The sequence below is a fragment of the Crocodylus porosus genome, unplaced genomic scaffold (genome assembly GCF_001723895.1).
Source record: "Crocodylus porosus isolate Cpor-Errol unplaced genomic scaffold, CroPor_comp1, whole genome shotgun sequence".
Taxonomy (NCBI): Eukaryota; Metazoa; Chordata; order Crocodylia; family Crocodylidae; genus Crocodylus; species Crocodylus porosus.
The window spans coordinates 12,137,418-12,163,332 of NW_017728914.1; positions in this window are offsets into that span (position 1 = coordinate 12,137,418).

Consider the following 25,915-nt stretch of genomic DNA (forward strand, 5'->3'; position numbering starts at 1 on the left):
AGCATCTATGGATGCACGCCAACATTTTGGTCGCTTTACTACCTGTAGCATCGCATTGCAGGCTCATGTTCATCTTGTGGTCAATGACGACCCCCAAGTCTTTCTTCCATAGTGCTAGCCAGCGTAGCACTGCTGAGCCTATAAGGATGCTGCAGGTTTTTCTTCCCAAGGTGGTGAACCTTGCATTTTTCGGTGTTAAACACCCTCAGGTTCTCGTCCGCCCATTTGCTGAGCCTGTCCAGGTCAGCCTGGATCACCCGCCTGTCTTCTGGTGCAGATGCAAGTGGCACAATTTGCCCCACACTAAAGTGCATGTCTGGGCACATGTGCTGAGGCAAAAAGCCCTGGCTCATGTGTGGATGCACCCCAAGAGTGCTGATGTCAACATAGCAAGCTTATTTTCAAAGGAATTATTTATAAATTTTTGCTGGATGTCAGATTCTCCAACAGTATATATGGCTGTATAGTAATAGCTGAAATAGATCATAAACCCCTAAAGAACATTCTTGAAAAATGTCTAGCTTCTGAAACACTTCAAGAAATCAGTATACAATTTTAAAATCAGAGAACTACAACCTGAAACTTAAATACTGGCCCTGAAGAGAAATTCCTTTAACAGATCTTTTCTCATGCAATCCCTCAGAAGGACAAGACATAAAAGAAGTGGAAGACTTGCAAAAACAGGCACACATGATATCATAACACTTATCAACATATACAAATAAGCTAATAAAAAATGGAGTGAGAGCAATGATGTAATCAATCTATAAAAAACAAAGTAGCCAGGGTGACCTGTACAAAAATAACAATGACCTTCGCTATCAGTCTTTTGGAACAAAAAAACAAAGTTGGCTGTAGATAATGGTCTAATGTTGAAAAGAAAAAGGAGAGCAATTCTTTAAAAAGTGCCTGGAGAGTCTCTCAAGGCCTCAGGAAAGTGCCACCTCAGCAAACACAAGAAAAAAAAGAAGTTACTTGCCCAACACATATATGCAAGTGGAAGAAATGGTAAGAGACTGCTGTGTTTGTGCATAGTACTAGAAACTAAACTGTGGAACTGTACTATAGCCCAAATGCCTACCTTAGTTTATATTATTAAAACTTTCCAGGAAGTTATTAAAACTTCTCAGGATTTTGCCTGCACTGACATTAAGAACTTAAACGTTCAAGTTAGTATCAAATTTATTAAAATTGCAAAACAAACAAACAAAAATACACTCAGAACTGGCTAAAAGATTATAGAAATCCTACCATGATAAAAGTGTCAGAAAAAAAAATTATAATAATAATGGAAGAATAACCCACACTACATGCAATGCAAGCAGAGAACTAAGAATAAATTAGATAAAAATCACAGACCTATGAGCACTAATTCTATTAATACAACTACATCTCATGATGGAAGCATAATCTATGATGCTGGCAAGGAAGAAAAATGCTAACTGGAATCCCAACAAGCCTTCACAACAATCCCGCTGCAGCTGACACATGCCCCGGAAGAAGAAAAGACATCACAGATCGTCACTGCTGTCACATCATAATAAAGACATAGCATCAGTGCTTCTTTCAAAGTGCTCAAATACCTGTATGAATATACAAACTGTATAGGTCACCATGCCTAGGAAGATTTTGGAGTGCAAGGCTGGGGTCTTTTGTTCTATAGACTCCCAGGAAGAAACTTTCCTTTATTAATAAATTGCTTGTAATGTTCTTTGACCATTTTTCTTAAACTGTGAAGGGAAGCATACCAAGAGAAAAACTGTAGTTCTGTTCCACATAAATCTCACATGATCTCAACTAGAAAAGAGAATTAAGAACTAAAATTTGTAAGTGAGAAATTATTAAGGTGAGAAAAAGCTAGACTGAGAGGGCAGGTTGTCCCATATTTTATGCTCCATTTACTTTCCACAGAATAATCAAAGATTGTGGGATGAGCTTTCTGTCTTGATAAGTCCTGACTCTTTCTTTCTTCAGAGCTATCTGATACAATGCATTACATAACGGTCTTCAAAAATCTGTACTCAGTCCCAGATGTCAGTTTAATGCACAGAGCTAAATGTTTCTTGGAGTACAATCATGAGAGGGTAGGGCATTCTTACAAAGTTTACTCACAAAATGGGCAGGCATACCATAAAACCATGCTCAGGAATTAGAGTAGATTCTGCAAATGCATAGGTATAGCTCAAGAACCCACTGTTACCCTGTCAATGGATAAACTCAGTTTGGCATCAGATGGGCAAAATCTTAACTTTTAAGAACATAATGGCAAATAAATTGAGATGCAATACTGTAATATAAAAGGATTTAAAAGAGCTCTTATTTTATAATTTTAAGAAAACCAACAAATAGTACATTATATTAATGTACAGTCTGAGAAATTTGTTATGACGGATGGTATTTAAAAATCTATTGGGAGGAATTTAGATTTCTTTCCGTATCTAAACTATTTCAGTACAATAGTAACATAAAATCATGTGCCTGGTTAATTTGCTATACAAAATAGGGGACCAAATGAATGGCAAGCCACAACTGTCACTAGAAATTAAAGTATATGATGACTGTAATGTGATTTGAATTTCAGATTTATATTAGGGCTCATTAAGCAGTTTAAAGAAATGCATAAATTGTTTTATTGGGTCATTTTTTTTTTCATAATTAACTTTACAGAATATTGACACAATACAAAATGCCTGGAAATATACTGTTATTTTTAAGTCATAGAAACATTACATGATATATATTATACTTTTTGGAAGTTTAATCATCTCTCATCTGTGAAACTGTAAATGTCAAATCTTTCTTAATTCTATAAAAATTAGAAACAAACAAACAAAAAGCTAGCAAATATATGGTTGTACTTCCAAAACATTTTCAGAATATATAGCATAAAAAACATTCACAGAACCAAAAGGCAAGAGTTGCCAGATGCCCTTGATATAAAGGATTTATTATATCCCTAAAATCAATTTACCCGTACAAATTATAATTAAAGGATGGATTTATTTCTTATTTTGTTTCTATTTTAATCTCTGAATAAAGATTATTTCTTGCCCTTGTCAGATAGTTAATTAAGGGATCAAACCAAGTTCTCGATCTAGCATTGTTTTTAAATGCATATACAACCTTAAGTATATCAGCACACCCACTAAATGGTTACATATATGCTTAGGTGCTTTGATTAAAAAAAAAAAAGGTTCAATTACTTAAGCTGAAAACCACTTGGCACAGAATGATTCTGTTGCATGTCCCAGAACCACTATTGTCCAGCACACTAAACAAACTTAAAAGGCATAAAAGGCACTACTGTCCCACTGATGGCCCACGTACTGCATGCAGTTTAAGTTGTGGCTCCTGCGTGGAGGCCGCTCCTCCCATCAGCACAGCTTACAACAGCAACTGGAGTTTCCAGACTTCCTTCCCCTTCCACTGGCTTTCATTGCCTACACCTGCCCCATGGTGTGGGGGCAATGCAGTAAGGCATGGCTGGGGTAGCTGAGAGCTGTATGGGGACATAGTGCAGCAGAGAGGGGTGCAGGCCAACAGTGCAGCAGAAGGGAGGCATCCACACAGTATGAAGTTCAAAGGCCCTGTGGCTTAACTTGGTTTGGCCTGCAGGTGTGTGGTTCCTGTTGGTGTAGTCGTTGGGGCTTTTGGCCCCCATCCACTTAAAAGTTGGCCAGCCCCAGCAGAGATCTTTGAGGCTTAATTAAATCCACATAATACCAGGAATGGGAAAAGGCTTTAACCCCACAAGAAACAAAAATAGCACCAAAAATCTTAAAAAGGTAATCTAAATATCCCACTGACTTCAATGGGTTTTGGATCAGGTCCTAAACACGCTTAACTTCAGATTCTCATTCTTGACCAGAATATTTGAAACACAAACGTAAATAAAAGTGCAGCCTAGGAGGACACTGATTGTCCCTGCCTTTTCTAATTTAAATGATGGATGATCAGAAAACTGGAGTGGTTCATGGGCAGATCTAGTATTTTGTAAAAGCAGATGTAGAAGCAGTCACCAAAGCTGTAGGAGTGGCTACACCCCAACTTCCACCACAGGTATAAGCAGATGATGCTCCAGGAGCAGCAACCACAGTCTTTTCTAAATCCCCGAATCAGGTAAGAACCTCCCGCCAGCCCATGTTGCCACCACCTTCCCCTCCATAAACAGTGGCACCTCCCTTCCTCTTCCACTTGCCCCTTACCTGCCTGTCTCTGCCACTACCCCTAGTTGTCGTAATGGCAGGGGGGAACTCCTGAGCCATTTCCATCCAACTCCAGCTGGGTTATGTGGGGAGCTGGGCTCATCCAGGGACAGTGGCAGAGGGTTTGACCTCCCTGAGCCTGCTCCTGGGATGGTGGGGAACACTCAGGGGGAAGAAACCTGTCTGATTCACTACTGGTATGATCCTGAGCTGAGCCTGAAGCCCTGTGCACCTCAGCTTGGGAAGGCAGGTGCAGCTTTAGAGCTCCCAGGGCACCCTGTGACAATGAGGATAGTGATAGTGGTGGGTGGGGAAGGTGGCACTGAGAGCAGAGCAGATGTGCTGAAGAGCACAGAAGGAAAGGAAAGGGGTGGGAATTCTTACTTGATTTGGGGACTTAAAAATGTCCCTGGCTACTGTTCCCTCAGCATGCTTTGAAAGAGGAGTGGGACCGTGCCATGGTACTCCCTCTGTGTTTACTCCTAGAGTGATTTTTCTTATTATCATGAGTTTGGAAGACTACATATAGAAAAGGAAGCCCAGCCATTTTGGGCTGTAAAGATCACCTAAAGGCAATAAATAAATTCTAAATTCTAAAACAGTGTTTTGAGAAATACCTGTTACAACAATATGGGTGAAGTTCAGATACAATGTATAAGTAAGCTGGCAAGCTACAGGTTAAACAACCATCCGAGTGTAAATATCAAGATTTCACTTGACTATTGTGTATTTACCTATAAACTGTACGTGAATATTATGTGCATTTACAGTCCAAAAATCTGACTTAATTTATGCTGATTTTTATTTTTTCTGATTTATTCACTATCATGCCATTTCTGAAGAAACCAGAGAATAAAATGGTGGTGACAGATTGTCATCAGTATTTGATAATCACAGATCTATACTCAAAGCACTGATTTTTGCACCATTTTTTCTAACTAAAAATTCAAATATTTAGATGTAGGCTACTATAATTATGTATATTTATACAAACTGTGTGTTCATACATATACTACCTCTTTATAGATACACTTTTTAAAACTGTATTTTAGATGTATATTTTATAAATTGGTAATATTTATTTACCAATTGCTCCTAAAGATACATTAATCTGAAAAATAAATTAAATTACTATATTCAGGTCTCATTAATGTATTTTACAGATTATACTCCATGTTATGCTATGTTTATTTATCCATATTAATTTACTATTTGTATTTCACAAAGACCAGATTATCAAGAACCAATCAGTCTTCATCCAGGGTTTTGCTTCTACTTAAAGACTAGCATTACATGCAATTCTCAACTATTTTACAACAACTGTAAGATGTAATAATTTGTTAAGGAAACTATCATCCATTGTCTCTAGAAGGGAAAAAAGAGGTGTTAAGCACCTCCTTTTTGCCCCATGCCAGTTACTCATATCATATCAACTAGCAGCATAGGTAGGGGGGTAACGGCCCCAACAAGGCTGCTTTCCCCCCCCCCCCCCCCAAGAGAAGAGTGCCCAACCTGTGGCAGATGTGTCACGAGTGATACAGGCAGCCTGTGTGGCATGGGACAGACTGGGGAGGGGACAGCATAAGAAAGAGGAAAGGGAGAAGAAAGCAGAGCAGCAGATTGGGCAACAGTAGGGGATCACAATGCCACTCAGGTCAAATGTGGGGATCAATTGTGGCACACCACCACTGCCCTAGAATGTGGTTGGGAGGAGGTGGCACAAGATGGGAATAGCCTTGGTTGGTTAGTAAGGAAGGAAAAGTAATCAGATACTGGCATTGGAATCATGTTACTTCATCACTACAGCAAAGAGAAAGTTGAAGTGACATTGTGATTCTCAGACAACTCTTCAATAACATGGTGCTCCTTAGTAAGGGCAGATTATTAACTGACCTAAATAATTAATGCAGTGTCTTTCCATACAAAAAGCCTTCTATTATGGTTCCTGTTTTCCTTAGTAGTTATGAAGGCATATTATAATGCATTTTGCACGTGAAATAAAGTTAAAGACAATACTGAAAGCACACTAATCAGCTTTTATTTTATAAGTGGCTCTACATTCAAGAGGTAGGATAAAAATGATATCCAGCTGTTCACTGTGGGATGCAGCATTTAAAAATCCTGTAACATAATTTGCTACCACACCATACACTAGGCTCGATTTTCTCATTTACACTAGTTTTACACAAGAATAAACTGGCAGTTTCTCCTGATTTACACTCAAGTAGGTGAGAAGATGAAACCAATATTTTAATAAAAAGTTTGGCATCTACTATTACCTGCATTGATGGCAGACATAATCATATGCTAATATTGTACTACACAATAACAATATCACTACAGACTAACACTAGAAAAAGACTAGTGTTTGGTTATATATGTCATTTACACAATCATCCATTGATAGGTTGGACTACTCTCCAAGTTCAATTTCTTTTTAATTAAAATAATAAATCCAGATGTCATTTATTAAAAAAAACACAACAGAAGTATAATTTTGGACTGTTAAAATGCATACTTCATATATTGTTATATATGCAAAACTCACTATAAAAGAGCAGTTCTTTTCAGCAAAATTATACTTTACATTTTACTAAAATGAGATTTTTCTTTCAGTCCTAAATTCTAGAGAGGTGTAAGGGGGCTTTATTTGTAGAAGACAATTTCTATAAGGGACTCAATTAGAGCATGAACAAAGAAGTGTCACTTGCCTTCATAAATGGCATCAGCATTTTCTCTTGATACACTCCAATTTTAAGGAGATACATAATTTAAATGTATTTAGAGTTAAGCTGTTGGCACCACTCTTATTTTCAAATTGAAGTGCCATCTGCTGGCCCCATGGCTCAGCCATAATAATATGCTTGCAGATGCCTTTTTTCTGCACAATATATTCTCTTACTTGAATGTACATTTTGCACAAATCTTTACACATCGTAAATGTTAGTTATAATAGGGCGGCAAGGAACCTACAAAGAAATAGAACGCATTTTTATTTTAAAGCTTCAATTTTCCTGGGTTCTGTCCCTTTTTGGAAAACCTAGTAATGGTTCTCTCCATGGTTTGGGCCATATATTAACAATAGCATGTAGTCTTGTGAGAGCTTAATATATTCTTATTATTTGTTTATGATATGATGTACAATCGTCTCGAATAGTCAAGAGAGGATGGTCCCTATTCTAAGGTTTATCACAGTCTACAGAACAAATGCTGTATAGATGAGGGTCAATGAAAAGAGGAGCAAAAGCATTTAATTATGTAAATCAGCTGAACTCACTCACTATAGGCAGACAACCCTTAAGCATAACTTTATGCAAGAGCTCAAGAACATTATTCAATGGATAGAAGGACATGTGAGAGAAAGCAAGGTGGTAGATGAGCAAGAAGCTGACATACAAGCAAGCAATGATGGAGAAAGTATCACTAGAGCACAGGATAGGGGTGGAAGGGTGTCCAACTCAACACTTAACTATGGAAAATAAACAGATTACAGAAAGGTACAGCTGCATGGGAAATCAAGTTTTCTGGGGACAAAGGCAGAAGGGTACAGTTTCTTCCTTCCATCACTACTCCCTGCTGGCTGCCTCTCCTTCACCCCTCACCCACAAGAATCTCCTGCTAGCTTGGAGCAGGCACTGGAAAAGGGACATCTTCATGCTCCCACTACTGTTCCTGGCTGATCCTGGCTCCCCACAGAGCTGCTCCCTGCAGTTTGGGGCATGAGCGATTCTGGGGGTCCCCTGCAGTAACATCAGCTGGGGACAGCAATAGTACCACAAAGACTGCTTTTTCCAGTGCTTATTCTCAGCCAGCAGGGGAAGAGCAAAACAGGGAGCAGGTCGTGGAAAGAGGAAACTGTGTGCCGCTGCCACTGTCCCCTGCCAAGCCCAGAAGCTTGACCCCTGCCTTTTGCACCCCCACACCTTGGCTTCTGCTTCTTGTCCCCCATGCTGTGGGAGGGTGGGCGAGGACAAGGGGGAAGAAGAGACTTCAGGGAGAAAAAGGGCAGAGGCAGTGGCAGGGACAGGCAGCAGTTGCAGCTGCAGCCACAGCCCCAACTCTGGGTCAATTGTACTCAATTCTAAGATGAAGGGCTTGTTTCCTCAATGTTACATGGGGGCTGGATCCTCAACAATCTAATCTTACTATTAACAAAAAAAAAAAAAACATAAAATAAATTGGATATAATATTTTGAAGCAAACTGAGATCAGTTTTCATGCTGCCAAAAGAACACAGACATAAGTTTACATACATCACAATATCTACACACTGGATTGTTACCACTTTTGTTTCAAGCAGTTAGCAAATACTTGGTAACTCTCTCTTTCTCTGTCTTCTCTCCCCATACTGCTCCCCCAGGATTATGCTACTAGTGCATCTCCAGCTGTCCTAACATGGTGACTGGTGCTTCTCGGGTCTGGGGAGGCACTCACAGAAGTCGGCGGTGGGGATGGGGCCAGTGAGCACCCACAGAAGCTGGTGGTGGCGGTGGGGATGGGGATGGTGAGCACCCACAGAAGCTGACACTGGCATTAGCAGCAGCGATGGGACTGGTGAGGACCCACATAAGCTGGCATCGGCATCAGCAGCAGGGACAGAGCTGGCAAACACCCACAGAAGCTGCCAGCAGCGGGGACGGCCTTGCTGGGGGGGTACCTGCTCCCTCCAGACCCCACTACCAGTTGCCTGTGTCCTAGGATATTTACCACACACATACATGCACAGTCATACACACACTTGCATCAAACATGCACAACCCTGCAGCTTCCAATGAAACCACTCTGCTTCAGAGCTGAGCTCCTGACTGACATTGCTTGTGGCCTGTTTTGGGTGGTGATTCATATAGTCAGCAATCTTACTCCAAGAAAGTACTGCTTCTTACATTTACCATCAACAAAGGGTTACTATTATGTCTACCAGCTTCAACAAAGTTACACTGAAACATCAGAATAATACTATGTAGGTAAATCATTATCACATTCATTTAATCATCTTTGTATCTTATTTTCCAGTGAAAGAAATCTAATCTCTTGTTCCAGATTTTGCAGAACTTCATTTTTAAATGTTAAATCCAGAATTTTCCTAAATGCAAGAAACTATTGCAATATTTTTTTCATAAATAAGGAGATTAAATCAGTTAAAGGAATGTTTTGAGACTGTTTAAAAGCTACTTCAGACTGTAAAACGTAAAGTGATTGTGTGGTTCAAACATGTGAGACCAGAACTAATTTCTAATTGCTACTCTGGTGCTTAGCACTCATATAAAGGTAGAAGGCAGAGCAGGATGTCACTTTCAAAATTAAGACATTTTAAAACACATAAGGTTTCATAGATTATATCTATATCTATACAGAGAGATTTCATTTTAATCACAGGAAAATGTGGATTTTGGATTACTTTTTTTTAATCTGAAAACTGGGGGTATTTTATATCAGAGAAAAACAGGATCCCTGGTCATGGCTCACCATGGCTTGAAATGCCATCGATTCTGGGGGGACCCAGCCCAGTAAACTATTTGAAAAATCACAAGTTTTTTGGCTTTGGCTTATACCACCCATAATTTATACCAGATAAGTAGTAGGACTGTGTGAAGCTTCAGGTGCCAATTCAATTCGAAGGCTGAATCTCCGAATCAAATCAGGAGACCAATAAAAAGGTCTGAATTGATTTGGAAGATATTTGAAGAGCTTCAGGCAGCCCCCGCTCACCGCCACAGGGAGCTGGACCTGGGCTCCATGCAGATAATTAGGAGGTGGGGGGCTGAAGGAGGGTAGAGGGGACCATGGGGGGAAGCCCCAACCCCTGCCCACTCTCCCAGCCCTGTCAATGGCTGCCCAGCTGAGTCTCAGCATCCTGGCTCTTTAAAAAAAACAAAAGCCCCACCCTCACTAGCTCCTGCCAGGTGGGGGGGATGATTCCTGCTGCACCCCACTGCCCTGGGGGGGTTCTGCCACAAAGCACCATTGCCCACCCACTCTGAGTCTTGTGTATGGCTGCTCCACCCAGCCCCACCATTCAGTTCTTTAAAAAAGCCCTGCACTCATCAGCTGCTACAGTGGCCATCAGGCCTTCTGGGGGCTTGTGGCAGAGCCCCCCACGCAGCATGGGGCAGTGGGGATTGCCCCCACACCTGGTAGCAACCGGTGAGTGCAGGGCTTTAAAAAAGAAAAAAGAAAACAAAAGAAAAAAAGAGTCAGGACACTGGGGCAGGGAGGGTCAGCCATTCACAAGACTGGGAGAGCAAGCAGGGTATGGGGCCTGTTTGATTCAGAGATTCAGCAGTAGCCTAATCTCCAAATCAGATTCAGCGAAATCAATTTGGGACAGTGAGTTGAACCACCGAAGCAAATCACTGTGCCCTGAATTGGCCGAATCCAAATCTGAAGGGAATACTGGCTGCTTTGTACACGACTAATAAGTAGGTGCCAAAGTGCTGCTCAAAATTGTGTTTATGAAACCCTGTGCTAAAAACTTGCAGCAGTTTCAGAAAAGGTAGCAAGTATCAATTCTGGGTACTATAAGCCAATTGCTACAGCCATGTTTAATTTCAAGGTTACTGTTTTTAAATTTGCTACTCACTTCTACCTGCTGAGGGAGAGCAGGATCTGAAGGTAAGAAAAAGGGAAAGGGGCTGCAGAAGAAAAAAGTTGGTGAGGGGGAAGGGGGCTGCCTGACCCTACAAGTTTATTTTCCCTGCTCCAGCAATGGAAGGGGAGAAATTCAAGACAAATCTCCAATAAATAGATTCTATACCTGGAAAATTATAACAAATTTCTATATTTGCCATCTACAGAATCCAATTATTGAGGGATCATCTTCTATTCAGGATCATCTTCTATTCCAGTAAATACAGTATGGTACTCTTTAGAGTTATGGCAACTATAATTTAACTTTATGGATAGAGAAACAGAGATATGAAAATTAAGTGACTTGATTTTATCCAAGTGATTCCAGCACAAAATTCAGGAATTAGGAATTACTGACTCTCAGAACAGTTCTAAACCCCTTATAGTATAAAAGAAAAATATTGGGGTTGATTTTCCTTTCTTTTTCACCAGTGCAGCTAAATTAAGGTTAGGAAAAAATTACAACAGATAATACAACAATCAAGCCTAATACTAAAATACAGTGGCTGCCTTTCCTTATATTTAGAATGGGAGATTACTTTAGTTATCTCTGTTGCTACTAGTGGGTAACTTGACTTTCATGGAAACACTGTGAAACCATAAAATCATGCTTAAACACAGATTAACATACTTACAGTTATTTGAACTTAAAATTATAAACAGACAAAAAGTACTGCTTATATTTGGGGACAGGCAAAACAGAAAGAATTATTTTCAGTAGTTTATTTCCAACAATAGGTGGCACCATCAAATACTTCTTTCATTAGTATCGATTGCTCATCATATATGTATATGTCTATGTAAAATGTCTATTGATGTATTCAGGTGTTTAAAAAAAAAATTGTTTGCTTGGCTAGCGTTACCAGCAAAACAGCCATTTTAGATTCCAAATGTATCTTTCTTCTTTTTTTGAACTATACCAGTTTCTGTTCTTTTACATGTCAGTACAGATTTAAAAGACCTATTAGCAACTTAGGAGAAATATGGTATACTACCTCTGAGTAGGAATTGCATCTTTATTTCACTCTGACAAATAGCTGCGCATTGTGTGCTACTGCAATCTAAACAAATAATAATAATAATAATAATAATAATAATAATATTCTTTAAAAAGGTACTCTCAGGATACTTGTTTCCAATTTTTCTGATAAGCCAAACAAATCTAAAAATCTATTATTTAATTGACTTCTCTAATTTCCATATTGTTGTAGATAAGTAGATGGCACTTATGGAATTGGTTTGCAAAATAAGCTGGCCCTTATTCAACTTGTTTCTTTCTCTCTGTAATGCTGGCCATACTTTTCATGTGATTGCTGTTGCTGTCCCTCCCTTCCTTCATTGTTGATTTTGCTCTCTGAATGATGTTCAACTTATATGAAAAAGAGAGTATTCACAAAGATGCACAAACGTATATAATACAGCTGTAGCACACCAGTCTTCCAATGCACTTAGCATCCCGGCTTCAAAACAACAGAACTCCAAAATACACCTGTTTATAAGAGACATCTTAAAGGATGGACCCCATAGACAAAACTCCCTCAACTTATGATTTGTTTAGTTTACAAATAAAAAAAAGTTATACAGTCAAAAAAGTAGCACTTGTTTTTTTTCATAGAAAAGAAATTAAAAGCCAGGGCAGGTGGCTTTACACCTTTTGGTAATGACGGCAAATGTTAAAACAGGCTTCAAATTACTATGTACTATTAGATGACTTTCTGTTCTTTCTCCACAGATCAGCCACATCCCTGCAATTTCATAACAACTTCTACTGGAAAGTATGCTCAGATTCTATTGACAGTTTCATGACATGCTATACTTCACTTTCCATTGTCCACTGTCCTTAGCTGTTCATTATCTTTACTGCTGTTCCTACAAGATAATGATATACTTGGCCTCTACCTGTGACTAACACATTTTTTGCTGCAGGGCTCCTTTTAATTGAAACACGTTGTCTACAACTTCTGTTTTGGAGCAATAGTAAACACATTTAATGGATGACTTTTTTTTTTTTTTTTTTTTTTATTTGTTTCTCCTATCCGTAGTGTGCAAAAGTAACTGTATGTTAAAGGGATGGGTGTGTAATCCAACTGAGAGATCATCTCTTCCTTTCTGTAAAACTTTGCTATTTTCACTGTTAGGTAATGTTCACCTGTCCAGCTTTTGCTATACTGAGACAGACCATCTACCAAAGGCTTCAAATGACTGTCCTGTTTAAGCAGTTTGCAACATATGCATTGAACAATGAAAAAAGTTGTCACTTTCTGAAAGTGCTTTATGAATTTGGGCCTATGGTAGTTACCTGCACAATTTACTAAGCCCTGTATAATTATAATATACAATTGACTAGAACAGAGGCTTTTAAATACAGGATCATTTGCAACTAAACTCAACCAAAAGCCAGGATTCTGCTCATAACTAATTGCAGATGTTTTCCCAGTTTAAGTTCATTCAGTATGAACCCTAGCTTTTTTTCTTCTCTTAGGGGGAAACAGAACCTAAGATTCAGAATGGTGGTTTAGGCCAGCAATTAAAACGACTGGGTATTAAAAATGCTACAACTATGAAACTCTCTCATATTACACGTTTTATTAAGTATCATAAAAACAGTCTATGAATATTGTCAACAAATAAGACAGCAGATGCTGTTTGAAACTTCATTGGTAGTTTTCTATAGACACAAAGGTCTGAATTTCACAAGTGCTGATTTTTCACCATCCAAAGTAAACTAAGTAGAACTAATAGAAGGCAAGGTGGATAAGCACCTTAGAGATTAACTAGTTAAGACAGATATAGAGCATAAGGTTTTATGATCTTGAGTTCATTTCATAAGATGCTGTGAAAGGACATAAATAGAGCAGTGTATTAAGTAGAATGTGTGATTTAAATACAAAATGTTGGAAGGGAAGAGGAAGATAAAGGGTGAGAGGGAGAAGGAGGACAGTGGTGGAAGAGGCAAACAAGCACAGACCCCATAGAAACAAAAGGGGTCACACAAAACCCAACCTACATGGTAGGATAAGAATCCATAGTTTGTTACAACTATACTTAACACAATCCAGTCTATGGATGATTTCTTGTTCCACTATTTCCTATCAGACTAGTATTTAAAATTTTACTGCCTGAGAATAACAATCGTGACAACAGCAATGGTATTTCCAAGGGGGTTGAAGTGTTCTGCCACAGCCCTTTATGTCTTTCTGCAGCTGCTGACAGACTGGTGTTCATTCTCATGCATGGAGATTACCCCACCTATACAATGTAAGCAGCAGGTAGGCACTGTAAGCAGGTGATGGTATATAAGACACTAGTGGAGTTGCAAGTAAATGAACCTTGGATAGTGTACTCCTTGTTATTACGTAGTGATGATTTGGATCCCGACGGCTTCTGTGGCCCCATATCAATACAGACTACATCATTAGTTTGAATAACATGGCTAACTACCTCCAAGTAGATCAAGCCTCTGGTACACCTCATCCAGTATTCAAACTCCAACACTGGCCAAAACAAGTAGGTAGAGGACAAGAAGGTTCAAGAAAATCTACAATATGCAGCTGTGAGAAAAACTTATTCCTAGTTCTCTGGAAGGAGAAGTTACTTTATGTATTAAAATAGTGGTGCTCAACCTTATGCCCCTGCAGGCCAGATGTGTGGGGCTTAATACAGCCACAGGCTGGTCCCACACTACTCCAGAACTGGGCCTGGTACTTTCCCCTCCCTTGACCATGAACCAGAAAAGGGTCCCAGGATCCCAGTAGAGAGGGGCTGGGCTGGGGGTGGAACTTGGCACCACTCCCTCCCTGCCTTTCACACTGGGATTGGGCCCTGGCACCACCCCTGCATAGCCCTGTGCACTGGAATCAGGTATCTGATCCACAGCGTAGAGATCAGGCATCCCCAGGGTATCTGAAAATTTGGCAGCAGGGGAGCAATGCCACTGCTCCCCTAACCCAAATTTTGGACCCGTGAAGAACCCTATAGGCTGGATGATACTGCATCACAGGCTAGATATAACCTGCAAGCCAATGCTTGAGCACCCTCACCCTAAAACAAAAGGGTTCAATCACATTCTAGAAGACACAGAGTGTATAATTATAAATGTGAAGTACAATAATCCTGATTTTTCCCCCCATTATACTCTGTCAGATCCTCTGTATGACAACAATATACATCCTTACAAAGTTAAAAAGTGCCATCCTTTGCATTTCTTATTATTCTCTTGTATATTTTCCTGGCTGTTACATCTTTAAACCACATCTGCTGCTCTGCTCATAGTGCTATGCAAGTTAGGAGATGCACTGAAAAAGTGAAATTTCAATGTAATAGAACAATACGGTATCATTTATTACAAAGAACACAGTAGGTTAGGCTTTAAAATGCAAAATCTATTATGCTATAGACAAACCATTATGTGAGGAAATACAGGTGTAATCTATAGTAATTTTAAAATTGCAATCTTGATTTGTACTTCAGGTAGACATGTAGAGCATTTAATGTAGTATGCTATTGTGTTTGTTCACATTTAGATTGCTATGGTTTAAATACTAAGGACTGTCAATGTTGTATTGTTCATTACAGTAAAGCCACGTAATCCACCAATCTGCTGTTCAAAGTATGTTAGGCTTAAAAGACATAAATCATCATAGCCCTTACTGAATATCTAAAATGAAATTTCAGTCCCACAATTTTCAGCTATTCTAATCTGCTTTTTTCAAAATAAAAACAACACAAACCCAGCATATTATGGTGCATCTTGAATGCAGTGGTCTTTTAAAGGATATTTGAAAATAAAGTACTACTAAATCATCTCTTCACGTGGAACAATGTTAAATTTCAATTCTGCCTCTAGCATAATTAAGTACCCATAACACCATAACATTTTCATTAAATTTTGGGGTTCACGGTGAAACATCAACTTCATATCTAAAAGACAAATTTACATTTCAACTCTTTTTCCAGCTTGAATGCAATTAACAGTCAAATTTAAAGAAAGTTAAAAGGAGGTACTGAACACTTTTCTGGGTAGCACAATCATAAAAATTAACACAATTAAATGCCCTTATTTTTTTTGCCTGCAAAACGTATTTTTGACTATTAACCTGATAGTTAATGTTTCAAGGTAGTTAAGTTTGTTCCACTGATGGACATTGCTCTTCTCAGGTACAAAAATAAATCCTAAAAATAGTCTCATTCCAAAGCTAGACTCATACACAGAGCCTGATCTTGTACATACTGGAATCCAAATGGGGTTTGGTCTCTAACTTTAACAGCTGCAAACTTGACCCCAAAATATTTCAAGTTTTATACTGAATTAAACATCCCATCTCTAATCAGAGTGGTCTCTGCAGTCAAGGAAGCTATTGATTGTACTAGAGCTCTCTTCAGCCCATGTAATCCTTCATTCAGGCCACACGAATCATCCCTTTCTTTGACTGCAGAATATGATTGTTCACTCAAGCATTTTCAATTGGTCTTAGGAGATTTAAATGTGTCCCATGGCTCACACAAATATCCCACAGCAAACTTCCTTCTATAGCCTATGAAGGCCAGTCATGGGGAAGGAAGGAAAAATAAATGGGGAGCCTTTGCTTCTATTAGAAAACCTCCTTACAACAGCTGTTCCCACCTGCACACTTGCTGAAATAATTTTACTCTTCTCTTCCTGCCTACCGATTCAGCTCTGTGAAATCATTACAGCCTCAGCACTACAGTAACTGCCACCCCCTACTCGACACAGATTGAAAGAATGGATGTGAACTGGGAATAAAGCATAGGAGTGTCCAAAAACTATAGAGCTAGTCAACAGATTGCTGTCCAAATCACCTAGATATACTCACCCATGTAGACTATGGAGCCTTATAATAGCTTCATCTAGACCACATTCCCTGAGCTTACTAATGAGTATGTTACATGAGGCAGTACTACAAGGCTTGCTGAAGTCTATGTATAACACATTAACTCCTCTCTCTGCATCCACAAAGCATGTCACCTCACCATAAATGGAAATCAGAACTGGTCAAGTACAATTTGCTTTTGACAAATCCATGTTAGCTATTCCTGATCACTTGGTTATCCTTCAAATACTTACAGATTTTATGATAACTTGTTTCATAATCTTTGTAGGTATGGAGTTTAGACTGACCAGTCTGTAATTCCTCAGATCCTCCTTCTTCCCTTTTTTTTTTTTTCCAAATAGACACTATATTTGTCATTATCTATATAATGGGAACTCACTCAACCTCCAGATTCTCAAAGAGCAAGATTACACATTAGAGTTACCAGGTGCTAGTTCTAAGGAATGTCAGTGTTGTTAACTAGTGCTGGTGACCAGTCACACATTTGGGGTTAATACCCTCTCTAATGTGCACTGCTCAGACCTGCCAATAGAGGACTGTCAAGCAGGGGCTGTAAGTTTGTTCCATGCTTACCAGCTCACCGGCTCTCTAACCATATCATGGACTGAGAAGGAAGGGGGATAGGGGGTTGTGCTGCTTGGATCATCCCCTCCACCCTGCAAATCACCCTGCTTTCCCCTACCAGCTCCTGGATTACCCTTCCATCACACAATTGACCCCTACACCCCCTGACCGCTTCCCACTGCCCTGACTGGCTCCTCTACCTCTAGATTGCTGCCCTGCCACCCTAATCAGCCAGAGAGCCGCAGCAGTGGCAACTCCCTACTGCAGGTCCCCCTTCCTGCAGCTTCTGGGCTCCTTGCAGCTTGTGTCACCCCTGTGCACCCAGACCCAGCTGCACATCAAGATGCTCTGCAGGGACACCAAGAGCAGGCAGAGGGGAACCCCTCTCCTCTCACAGGCACCTCTGCTACTCGAGTTGATCAGGGTGGCAAGGCAGTAATTTGGGAGTGGAGGGGCTGATGGAAGGCAAAGAAAACAATTGGGATGGCAGGGGTGCAATCCGAGGGTGGAGGATGATTTGGGAGTTCAGGATGCAATTTGGGGGACAGACGGGACAGCAGCTTGGCATTCTACAACCATCCACTCCACCTACTTCTCCCTCTTCCCCACTCCAGTCTTGCTCCCCCTCACCCCTTCCCTATGCTCCACTCTCCCTGTCCCCACTATCCCTTTCACTCCTTTTCCCTCCCTCCTCACTCACCCCATCCCCAACCATGTGTTGCCCAGCTGTTCCCAGCTGTCAGTCCAGGGCCATAGAATCCTGGATGATAGCTAATCCACCTGGGAGCAGTGCTTCCTGAAATACTGGTGGACTTCAAACTTTTAAATTCAGATAAATACCCAAAAGCTTAGTTGACTCAAGTTAGCTAGGCAGCCTAGCTCAAAAGATAATCCTGGCCCATAGTGCCATAACTTTAAGATGCCTAAAAGGCACTTAGCACTACTTAATGAACCTACATATGCCATCATTAAAGTTTTTAGTGCTCTTCACATGAGCTAATTATAATGTGTAATTTCACCTAAAGACAACCGTCAATGGTTCTGCAATTACCTCAACCAGTTCTTTGGCTCCCCTTTAGACTGACATCCAGCAATATGTGTAACCTATTTTTCCCTATTCGAGGTGGGATTTCTTTTTTTTTTTTTTAATTCTTGCTGCCAACTGCATCATCATTTAACAGCTGGCTGTTGTAAAGCCTGAAGAAGGAATAAAATTCATTCAGCCTTCTTTTCATCATCCATTATTAGACTGCCCCCTGTATTCAGTACCTATATTTTTCTTGGGTTTTTTTGTTTTTTTGTTTTTTTAAACATACTTGTAGATTGTTTCTTTTTGGTTGCCTTTTACATCCCTTGATAGCTGAATCTTAGATCTTGCTTTGGCCTTCCTGATTCCTCCCACTGTGCAGTCTGAGCTGGCAGAACACAGCCCCCCCACTGGTGGTGTGAAGCAATCTGCCCCAAAGACTGCACAGGTGGCACACCCAGCTCTACCCCCCCACCGCTTATGACAGCAAGAGAATAGGCTGCTGGGGCCCATGGGCTGCTTGTTAACTGTTCATGGGCTGCCTGTAACCCACATGCAACCAGTTATACAATAAAATATATTCCCAGAAAATATATCTGTCTGTACATCTCTCATTTTATTTTCAGGAAAAGAAATTGCTTAACTTCTTGAGGCTAGAAATTCTGAATGATAACGTACCTAATCAGGAAGTCTTTGAAGTATTTTTCTGAAGCACTGTAGGAATTGAGACATTCGACTATCCATAGTATTTTGGGGAACATTTTACTCACCCCTTCTTCACCATGTACAGTTAACACACATTTGACATTTCAAATCTGGAATGTCAGCATTTTTACTCTGACTTTTTTATGCGTCCCATGTGAAAGAATTGGCATTATGTATTTTGCCACATAGATGAGTGAAAAATAAGGCCTTGAAACTGATTTTGAAGCTTTCATAAGAAAATATCTATCTATATACATACAAATATAACATGTACATACTGATAATGCTTTACCTTCAGTAGATTTACATTACACATGAAGTAATCCTAAAATAATTACTATGCACTCTCACAAAAAGTGGTACTTTTTCATGATACTACAGAAGCTTGAGAAACTAAAATTACCATGAATTCACCCTGTCACTACAGGTGCTTATAGTGTAATTACAAAGTCAACAGATAGTTGATAGTATGCTATTACACAGTTTTACTAGTTTCTCTATCCTGCATACCATACTGTATTTTTCTTCTGCAGCCACTGAAAACAATTTACAATGATCAACCGTATTGGAATACAAACCTTTATCTGTTGAGATCTAAAGAGTGTGTTCATTAACACCAAACTCAAAACTATTAAATCAGAACAATAATTACTCTTCTATGTTTGTTTTATTTCCCATTGTCATCACAACCAAATAAGAAAAAAAAGAGCAAACACTCATGCATTAAATTCACAGACATTCTCTTTATAATGGGAACAACAATAAAAGCTATTAGGCTATACATAGCTAGAAGAACAAGCTTTTCCAAAGTAAGTCAAATATATCAGTACAGGCTTGTAATAATCAAAACAGAAAGATTATTCCCTTAAAATCCTTTAATTCTCAGTATCCAGAGTTCTAATCCTCAAGTCATTGTTGAAGGCCACTTTAATGTTTGTGTCATATTGTTTAAAATTTCAGTGTCAAAGACTTTTTTTAAATAGTAACTAAACCACTCAGGCTTCACTCATAATTTATGTCATTTCTGAAGGCCTCAATTCAATTAAAACCTTGTAAAACTAAGCAGGTTTGACTTTATTCTCTATATATGCAAAGAAGCAGAAGCAAGCTTCTTTGATACTCTGCGTTTGAACAACTCATTTCAAAATTTATTATAGGTTACTGTCATACAGAGAATAATAAAGATATATTTTTAATTACTTTTGCTCATAAGAACTGGTTGATAGATATTCCATCAATGTTACGATCCCCTTGGATGGAGAAAAGCTAAATGCTAACCCAAACAGATTTTTAAACTATAATTACTTTGTAAACAAGGGAATCATGTCCAAATAATTATCCATGAGTTCAGATTAAATCTATAAAAAAAAAATTTAAAACATTTTTCTTACAGTATTGTTCTGTTTTACTTCTAGCTGCAGTGTTATCAAGCATATCATTATCTGAGTGACACTGCACTCCAAATGGGTTTTACACAAAGCAGGCAGAATTTGTACAGTGTGTTGTACCGTCTTAGTTCCCTCTCTGGTGATGAAGTACAGATAAAGACACAATACTGTTTTGTGTATACAATATTAAATAGAAAGATGCTGCTTTGATGATGCAGTGACCAACTAAAAAGCAACAAACCAGCAGGTCATCTGGGGAAGGTCACAGTAGGAAGATTATTTCTAATCTGCTTTAAAAATATTATTAGGACTAGAGAAGGCTCTTTGGTTTGTTTGATGATAAACCCAGGTGTCTTTAATAAAAACAGCTTCCCTTTTCTTTTAACCTTATGTGGCCGTTTTGTTTTAATTTATATTACTTGCAATGATTGATGAACTGCATACAAAATCTGGCATCCAAGAACTGGAAGACAGCAAAAAAGTATCTCTTAAAGCCGATAATAGTTCAGGAATATGAGAACAGAACACTGCATAAATGACATAGTAACCTTGTCACAATTACTTTTTAAATACAGATTCAGGCTAATGAAATTAAGACGGTCTCCACAATGCATCCCTTTCTCTTCTCAATAATGCCAGCCCTCTAAATCAAACAGCCAATAAGCTTTGGTTCCCTTATGCTCATTACTACTACTGAGTGAGGTAATGTCTGCCTCACAATGAAATAGCTTAGCAGTCAGAGTTATTCAAAGGTAGTACTTATCACTTTGTTTTATGCAGAATTTTTTCATTGAGTTTCTTAAAAAGTGAAACATTCATTTGTTCTGAACTCAAATGAACTAATGTGATTAAGGGCTACTAGACTGGGCCTACCTGCCCTGATCCAAAGCCCACTTACTAAGACCGTTCCAGTATGTTCAGAGGACTTCACATCAAACTATCAGATAGTAACATTATCAACAAAACACCTCTTGAGAAAGACCACTGGCTCCAGCCTATACTAAGGATAGTTCTCACTCCAGCCAAATTAATGAGCATCTTTCCACTGACTTTAACAAGAGTATGATCAGATTAAGAAAGCACAGGTTTTCCTAGTTTCTATTCCATTAGGATGCAGATTATGTCTACACTGACAGTCAGGACTATCCTTAAGGCCATCCTCAAGTCCACATATACTGAGCATCTACACTGTAAACCACAATGCAGAATCTCACTGGCAGTTGAGCCCAATTTGGAAGCTATGTAGAACATCTGGATATGAGGTTGATCCCCATCCTGCTTGCCACCTAGCCTCTCTCTCTCTGCAGTGTTTCTGAACTAGACCCAAGCTCTGCAGACCTCAAGTACAGTAATTCAACCAGCAGTCAGCCCACAATTTCTTGTACCTATCAGTCCTTATGCACCCCACTTCCCTTCTCCAATGTATTTAAGTAGATGTACACCAGAAGGAGAGAAAAAATAGGCAGCACACCAATTCTTAGAAGGTGTCTGAAAAGAGACTTGACATATAGCTCAGTGCCATCCTAAGAAATAAGCCCAATGACGGTGGTTTTGGTTTAGGCCTCACAATAGTTATAACTAGGGAACAGCAGCTCTGCCCTGAATAACTTCAAGGTAAACATTGAATGTTAGTATAGACACACCTGAAGTAGTATTAGCTCAGTTTCATTTTCTGTAAAAAGGTTCTGAAAGGAAAATGGGATCCTCTTCTACCTCTGCTAGGAGTCTAATTTCAAAGAAGAAAAGCTCCTGAAGACAGAGGGAGTTGCATCTAAACCCTAAAAAATAAAATTAAGAATCAGGCCCTAAAGATACAAGTTTACCAAGTTCTGCTCTACGTAAAATCAGATTTTTAACATTTTTACTTTTAAGCCAATTAATAATTTTCCAACTTCTATCTATCATGTAGCCCCCTCAATGTAATAATGAACACCCCCCCTCCCAAGATGTTTCTTATTTTTATAATAGGTCATGATTTTCAAAAAAATCACAGAGTTCTATAACATGTGGGATTTGCAACTGAATAAATTTAATGTAACCACTGTTAGCAACCAATGTCTGGTGTTGGCCATTGTCTGCCACTCCTTGACATTCAAAATCTGTACATCCCAGACTGGAAACCCCTCTAATTCTATTTTCTGTACCTAAGCTTTAGACCAATATACAATGGAAGCTTCTCTTCTCACGCAAGTGGGCTATCTGAATCTGATCAAAAAAGCCTGTTGAAGTAAGCACTATAATGGCAAACCATGCTAGCTGTCTGAGGAAAGAATATTTTAATACCAGCCCTGATCAAAGCAAAGACTTGATGTTCAATGTAGCCATTTTATAAATTTTATAAGAGAAACAAATTTACATGTACAGTAGCTGTTATAAAATGAAATCACATGTGCGCATGTACACAGAATGAATATTTTCTAGGCTTTATAAAAGACAAATTTCAAGAGCTGTAAAATAACAAATCTTCCTTTTTTTAAGCCATGCAGCAAAATATGTTAAGATAGTGTTTGTTGCTTTTCATAAAGGTTCAACTGGGACCACCAAGTATATTTTAATTATGAATATACCTAGATAGAAATTCAGTCTGCTACAAGGCATTAGGCTCCCTAATGTGCAGTCTGATAACCTAACAAAAATTATATTTTTGAAACATATTTCTAGAGTAAGAAAAAAAACACTATACCTTTAAGGTATAAATATATATTTTTAAATGACAGGATTAACTTTTAAATTGGGGCCATTTAATTAGATCAAGAAAATGTTTAATGGGTTTTAAATGAACAAATAAATCAAAGATTTAACACTGATGAAAAACAAATATTTAAAATCAACTCCACCCTGTTTTTGATTTTCTGCAGGGAAGCATGGTGACAAGTATGCTCTAGCTGAGTGGTGGCAATGTTCTGTCAAGTGGTCAAACATAGTTCTGCAGTAGCAAGGAGAGTAAAATAGAATAGACCTAGTTTTGTGTCCTTCTATTTATTTGCTTTACTTGTCTAGTGATCTTGAGACAGAGTGGCCAGATATGCAGGAATTGGATAATCTCTAGAAGAGAGAGGGGGGAGGATAGTTCAGCTGTTAGGGCAGTAGCCTCCAATGATTTGTTTAGTCCCAGATCTGCACCAGACTTCTTGTGTGGCCTTACAGAAAGCTACTGTTCCACCTGTTGGAAACATAAATGGCAAATGTATTCCAACCTGTTCAAAACCCTGAAAAGGCTGGTGGAGCTGCCTTCTCCTCACTGCTTTTTCTGACTTAAAGCCAAGACTGAAGTGTATTACAGAAGCAGACACTTTTTTCTGGGTTTTAGCAGAATGAAATAAGATCACACTTAGGCACCTAACAGGTGGAACGGAATCTCTCCCTATGGCTCCCTCTACATTTTACAGGTATTGCACAATTACCTGGTTAATTGCACAGTTACCTAGAGACCAATTACAATTGCCAAGTAGCTATCACACAATAAAAAGCTCCAACCAGCTATAAAGTTAGACTTTGAAAATGTGTACTAGCTTTGTAGCTGGTTGCTAGTGAGCTTTACTTTGCATGTGTAGCAGGTCTCTAGCTGACAGGGCTCCCAGCCACAGGGGTGCACCATATTCAGTAACTCCCCCCCCCCGCCCCCAAGCCCTAAGGATCACAGCAGCCACAATCCTCAAAGTCCGTGGGTTTCATGAACCCCTGAGCCCTAGGGATTGCAGCAGCCACAATCCCCCTAGGGCTCCAGGGTGCAGAGAAACCCCCAGGGCTAGAGGATTGCCACAGGGGCAGTCCCTCAGCCCCGGGGGTGCAGGGAACCCCCTACCCCAGCAGTAAATCCTGATGGGATCTAATGCTCAATCCCATAATTGCACCTCCTGCCCTGCACATGTGGCATTGGACAAGGTGCAATTGTGTGAACTGCACATTAGATCTCATCACACCTTTACCTAGAGGGGGTGTTAGTTTTGCTGTATTTATTTTTTCATCAATAAAAATATTATTTCCCCTACAACACAGCAGTGCTGTGAAACGTACAGATACTAGAACAATGGAAGCCTTAAAAATATGCAAAGGGGGGGGGGTGACAGAAGGATAATTCCTTCCTATATTTCAGACTGTAAAATGCCTGCTGCATTGGTCAGTAATACACTTCTGCCCAACTTCCTAATTCATATATTTGTCTATTTTGATCACGGTGCAGTTTTTCAGTCCCTTTAAGCATCAGATATTGGTAACCATAAGAAGCAAGGAAAGCAAGAAAGACTGAAAGATTTTGCCTTTTTTCTCATTATAAAACTATTTTTACTCATTCTCCATCTCCCTACTGCCTTTAGTAATCTGAGGAATATCTGGTCCTCTCTGCCCTTTCTTAGCTTGAGGGTGACCTTGACGAAATCTTTGGAACATCTTAACAATGGTACCATAAGATACTGTAACCTGAAGTTTTTTCCAACTGCGAGCACAAAAGGTGGGGTTTTGAGTAATTAAGGAAGAAAGAATTTGGCTACAATGAGATCTGTGGCATAAACTCTCATTGATTCTAGTGGGACCAGAATTTCACCCACTGAATTGACACTCAGCTGGATTTAGTGGTAAATTTACTTTAAAGAAAAGTTGCTGCTGAGGCTATATTACTGCAGAAACCAGATTATTTAGGTACTAAACAAAGTCTGTGCTTTGCCAACCTACTCTCACAGACCACTGGTCTGACCCAGAATACCCTTCTTTCTTCTAAGAATTCAGGAAAATCCATACCTGATTGCAACATAAAAGTACATCTGTTGTTTATTTTAAATGACCATAAAATGGAGTCACATTTTCAAGTTGGGGTAATATGGCAAAGTACATGACTAGGTAAATCAGATTTTACAGTTGGACTAGAGAATCTCTTACTATATTGTTTCTATTTCCTATAATAAGTCTGACATGTTGAAAATAACTGTATGCTGAGCAAGGAAAAGTAGCTTAAAAGCGAGCATTTTTTGTACTCTGATGCAAATGTTGAACAATCCATTACAGATCATTTGTTTCTGTTTTCAGCAAGCTGAAGAAAATACAGCTGCAGATATTTGCCTTACAATTCCATGTATTCAAAATTTATGTGCAACATTTTCTGACATAGATCTTTTAATTGTTCCCAAAGACAGCCTTAGAAACAATAAGTGTACCCACTTAATATTAAGAAGTTGGAAGTTAAAAAGGAATAACTGACCAATTGGGGTCAAACCAATTACTATATTTGGCTTCAGGAAGGAATTTTATCCCATGGTGAGACTGGCATGGACTTTGGGAGTTTCTGTGTTCCTCTGTAGCAGATGCATGGCCCTCTACCTATGATCTCCTTAGTGTATATTAATAACCTGTTACAGAAACAGGACTTTGGCTGCCATGGTTCCCCTGCTTTACTTGTGACAAGTCAGAGTGTTACATCTTGTGCAGTACAAGTGTTCATGGTAGTTTTGCTAAGAGTTTAGATTATGGTTTGTATAGAATGGTTTGGATAGGGATGACCTTGGTGTCAGGCAGGGGGCGAGACTAGATCAGAGGTTCTCAGACTGTGGTCCG